Source organism: Triturus cristatus, chromosome 4_1, assembly GCF_964204655.1.
Source record: "Triturus cristatus chromosome 4_1, aTriCri1.1, whole genome shotgun sequence".
NCBI classification, from domain to species: Eukaryota; Metazoa; Chordata; class Amphibia; order Caudata; family Salamandridae; genus Triturus; species Triturus cristatus.
Window position 1 is genome coordinate 279,219,998 of NC_140585.1, and position 5,376 is coordinate 279,225,373.

Consider the following 5,376-nt stretch of genomic DNA (forward strand, 5'->3'; position numbering starts at 1 on the left):
TGCAAACGGGGAAAACAGAGAAAGGGGAGAATGGAAGTGGGTCGAAGGGGCTCTCAGAAGACTGTGTTAGAATATTCGAGAGAGTAAACGAAAATAGCATATTGAAGATAGAGTGGAAGGGGTGAACGGAGAGCAGAGACTAGTTAAAAGACCTAAAGGTGTCAAGGCAGTGGGTTAGAGTAGGGGAGTGCGGGGTTGAGCACGAGCCACAGAGAGGCATAAGTGACGAGAAACTGGTTCAGAAAGAAATAAATGACATGATTTAGGAAACCGTGGAGGTAGTGAGGGCAAAGGACATAAGGTAGAGCCGAGGACTGCTAAAAGCTCATCAAGACTACAATTAGTGCAGTTGGTGCAGTGGCACCTGTAGTGTCCTGCGTGGACAAAAGGAACATGGACACTCGTGGTTCTTTGGAGGCTCTTTATTTGTCGACCTCGCTATCTCCTGGGTATCGGCTAACCGCCGATCCTGGCCCCCGGCTCCTCCCTTTCCACCCACCCTCGTCCTCCCACTGGCAGGTCCTATTGCCCCTCATGTGGGGGTGCATCATTACATCTCCCCCCCCTGTAAACAAACAAAAAAAAAATAGAAACAACAAAAGCAAAGACAGTTTCAACCTTACAGTTCTTCAATCAGGCGAGATGGTTTCTTAATGGTCCGCTTGGGGCGTGATTGATGATCAGTACTGCCTCGCTCATATTCGCCAGTGATTTCCATCAGTGCCTGACTGCAGCGGGGCGGTGTCTCTGGTTCTCTTTTCTCAACTCGCAGTTCAGTCATTAGTTCCTTGACATTCGGGCTGCACTTCTTGAAGTAGGTCACATTCCTGGTAACTCGTCTTCCGTCAGTTTCCGCAGTGATCATAGTTCCTTTCTGTTGCACCACTTTCAGTGGAGTTTCGTGATATCTGCAGTCAGTCTTTCGGTGTTGCTCTTGTCGCGCGAACACCCAATCTCCTTCTCGGATCTCAGTGGGAGAGGCATGTCGCCGTTCATCCGCGTAGTCCTTCATTTTCTCTTTCTTCAGCCTGTCTGTGGCTGCAATCTCCTCATGGTCAGAGTCGGGGTATTGTTCACTCGCGGGGACACCTATCATTGGTAGTCTAGTACGCGCGGGCCGTCCTAGCATGAGGGTGGCCGGACACTTGCCTGTGGTGGAGTGGGGTGTGTTTCGATAGGCTCTTAGTACCTCCTTCAGTGCTGTCTGGATGCTCTTTCGAGTGAGTTCCGCCTGTTGTATGGCTTTCTTGATCGTGGACATGAAACGTTCAATCATTCCGTTCGCCTGGGGCCATAGTGGTGTGATCTTCCGGTGTTTAAAGTTGAGTTGTTGGGCAAAGTCGGCGAAGTCGTGGCTGTTGAATGGGGGCCCATTGTCGGATTTCACCACTTGAGGAATGCCCCACGCAGCAAAGACTTCCTCTAGTATTGATATGGCGTTGGATGCTTTCGTGGATGTGCATAGTTGTGCAATGGGGAATCTGGAATATTCGTCCATGATGACCAACACATATCGGCCTGACTTGAATGGCCCAAAGAAATCAATGGCAACGTGTTGCCAGACGCCCTCCGGTAGTGGAGACATTTGTAGCGGTGCAGGGGGATCTGGACGGCTCACCAGTTGACATTGTGGGCAGTCCTTCAGTGTTGTTTCCACCATTTGGTCCAGTGTTGGAAACCAGACTCTTTCGCGGAGTGCTCTTTTCGTTGCTACTATGCCCCGGTGTCCTTCATGTGCTAGGTTTATGACCCCTTGTCTTAGTTGTCGTGGGATCACAATTCGCGTGTCCCTTAGGATGAGACCATTGGTCGCTATGGACAGTTCTTCGTGGACGTGCTTGAACGCTGCCATCTCTTGGTAATTTTGTCCCTTTGTTTGCGCCTGTCGCCAGCTGTTCGTTTGTATCCTGCTCTTTACTTCTTGTAGGGTGACGTCAGATTGTGTCGCTTCGCAGATGGCTTCGAGCGGAACTACAGGGGGTCTAGCCTGATCTACCACGAAGTGAATGTATTCGTCCGCAATCGATTGCTCGCATCGGCTGGTCTTGGTCGGATGTCTGGACATATAGTCGGCAGGGTTTTCAGCTTTTCCGGGCTTGTGTATGATGGTGTACGTGTATTCTTGTAGCCTGAGGCCTCATCTCTCTATCCGTGGCGGCATTTTTGCTCGAGGGTTTCCAAAGATTGTGATCAGAGCCTGATGGTCAGTGACCAGGGTGAAGTGTTTTCCGAAGATGAATATGTGGAAATGTTCACACGCCCATACGACAGCCAAACTTTCCTTTTCTGGCTGGGAGTATGCTCTCTCTGTGTCCGTTAGACTCCTGCTGGCATATGCTACAATGTGCCGTCGGTCTTCCTCTCTGTCATATTGCGCTACGATGGCTCCTAGCCCACTGGGCTGGCGTCCACTGTGATTTCTGTCTTCTTTTTTGGATTGAAGTAGGCTAAGTTGTTAGCCGACTCTACCGCTTTCTTGATCTCTCTGAACGCCCCTTCACAATGAGTGGACCACAGGAACGGCTGTCCTTGTTTGGTGAGCGTTCTCAGGGGGTGACTTATTGTGGCGTAATCTGGTATATATCTGGAGCAGTAGCTGGCCATGCCTAGGAACGAACGTACGTCACCAACGTCCTCTGGGCTCGGTGTGTCATTTAGCGCTGCTACCTTTTCAGGATCTGGCTTCATGCCATTTCCGGAGAATATGTGTCCAAAAAACTTCAGTTTTGGCTTGTGGAATTCACATTTGTCCTTGTTTAGTGTGAGGTTTGCCTCTGTCAGTGCATGACAAACCCGATCTAGCGCTCTGTCATGTTCTTGAGTGGTTGCTCCGTATACCAGTGCAATACCAAAAATGGGAGACCACAGTTCTGGAAGCAAGGAAACAAAAGATGTATTTAATACAAAGGTTTGACAATCTCTAGAGATGGAAGAGTGTCCGAGACCCACTGTTTGCGTAGGTGTCAGGAGAATGTTCGATGTGTCATTGGCATGCCGCATCTTTTATAGAATGTGGACACTCCCCTTGTGTGCGTGGGGACGACAGAAAGTCCGTTGGTATGCAGGAATTCAGGTGTTTGAAGCAGAAATTCAGGTGTTGGAGGCAACGGAAAGTCCGGGGTATGCAGAAGTTCAGGAGGGCGCTGGACATATTCCTGTTTGGAGGCAGCTTTCATGCCTTGCGGGTAAGAAGGGTTTCGTGAGCTGACCAGGTGTCAGGCCGTTGGCAGAGACAGACCGGTTAGGGACAGACCTGTTCTGCTGCCCATACAGGTTCCTGAGACCAATGCGTGGGTGCAGTAGAAACCGACCCAGGGCACCGACACGGGGTCATGTAGAAGCCGATTTTGTGCGAGGTCAAGAAAGGGTTTTGTGAGCAGGATGGAGTTTACACATGGCAACATTTAGAAGTTTAGTTATTACAGTCCCTCCTCTTGCCGTGTGCAACATCATTAGTGAATGTCAATTTTACAGAGGTCTTCAAATGCTGCCTGATATAGTACTTTGCTGTTTTCTGCCTGATGCGTCATAGGGGTGGATCTGCAAATGGAAGCACACAGAGAACAGAGTGCTGGGCCACAATGAATGCACAGGCAGCAAAAGAAGACGGTACCCAAGGGGATCGTGAGGAACACCAGTATCTTCCATCCCCAAGTGGTCAGAATGTTCCAAAAACCCGGTGAAGTTTAGAAATTGCTTCATAGACAGAGGGTGATGAATCATGAATATACACACAGCAAGTGGCTCCGATGATGCGACAGGCTCCACCCCGATCTGCCAGGATGACGTCAAGCACCAGGCGATTCTGAAGGGAAACCATTCGTGTAGCATCGATCTCGGCTGTGTGTTGGGTCAGTATTCCTGCAGTGATGTTGGCAGTAGCTTCCAGGACCCTGGTGAGTCGTCTGGTGTTGAGACTGTTGGACATGGGACCCCAAAAGGGTAGAAGGCCCTTCAGGGCATCGCTGAATTGCTGGTTGCTGGTGTCGGTCTGGTCTATATCTGGTACTCGTCTCCTCTGTCTGTGGTACAAGTTGTTTCTGTTAAATGTAGGGGGCAGCAGGAATGCAATATAGCATGTGCCACTCCAATCAGAAGGCAGCCAGGTGTAAGCTTTGTTTCCACATACAAAGTGCAGTCCTGACGGAAGGCTGAGGTATGGGGTGAAGTTATTGTAAGTTATGGTAGTATTGCATAGACTGGTTCCTATAGGTATTTTCCCTTGACCTTGCAGGCACAGTATACCAGGACGTGGTGTAATTGAAATGGCGACTTCTTTCTCTTGGGTAGGAAAGAAAGTGTAACCCCAGGTGTCCTGCATAGGGGTGAAGTTAATAGCACGCATTTGTGGCGGGTCAGAGGCATTACAGATAGTGTTCTTTTTTTCATGGAGAGTCCACAGAAAGGGTTGGAATGTGGTAAGGTTGCCTTTGTCATAACTTGATGGAAAAACGTTTGTCAAGTTGTACATCAGAGCACAAGTGTAGGCTGGAGTGGCGGGAAACACTAAGAATGAGATGGTGTGCTGAACTGCGTGAGGTAGGAGTCCACAAACATAACAGTCTGTTGCATTGGAAACCTGATTGAACTGGTGCAACATTTGAATAAAAGTATTATTATGAAACTCCAGGTGTCTGTCGAGGTGTGTGTCTGGCCAAGGTACGTGAGAATGTTCAGGTGGCGTTGGTGGAACTGTTGCTTGAGGTAATACAGAATGTTTGGCGGGGGCTATTTCTTCAAGGATCCAAAATGATATACCAGCAATTATTGCAAGTATGGTCAGAATGAATAGTATTATGGTATGGGTACCGCAAACTCTCATTCTCGCTTTCTTCAGCGTTGGGGTAGTATCACGGGTGCATGTGACCTCTGGATTCATACTGTTCCCGTGTTGTTGATGGTTTTCTTCATCGGGGGGAACATTGGCAGACCTGGATGATGGCCCTTGTTGGTGATCATTGTTCAAGGGCTGCTTAGTCTTTGGTACTCATGAATAGGACGGATCGCAACATATCCAGGTTTTTGGGAGATTGGTCCCACATTATCGTGACCTCCAGCCATAACAGCTCTACAAGTGTCCTGAGAGTACTGCAATGTCCCTCATAGCTGCCGATAGTTGTTGGTTGCTTCACTGGCCAATATCTGCCCCGGTAAACCACTATTAGGGGTACCTAGGACCCTCGGCCAGATTTTACTACCGCCCTGCAGCAATGGACAATGGAGTACTAACGGCCCTTGGAACTGGGCTTGTTCTTCAGCTTAGCCTTGGATCGGAGGTAGTATCCGTCTGTTCCCTCGTCACAGAGTTCCAACTCAGTATCTGACTCAAGGTGTGGCGATGCAGGTTTTTCGTGCCCTAGGGCTTCCTTTTGGGCT

The 5,376-nt window shown here is 49.3% G+C and overlaps 1 pseudogene; it reads right to left on the bottom strand.

Moving 5' to 3' along the window:
- Positions 1-3,452: 3,452 nt before the first annotated feature.
- On the bottom strand, positions 3,453-4,345 carry LOC146854265 (syncytin-1-like; annotated as a pseudogene).
- Positions 4,346-5,376: the final 1,031 nt, after the last annotated feature.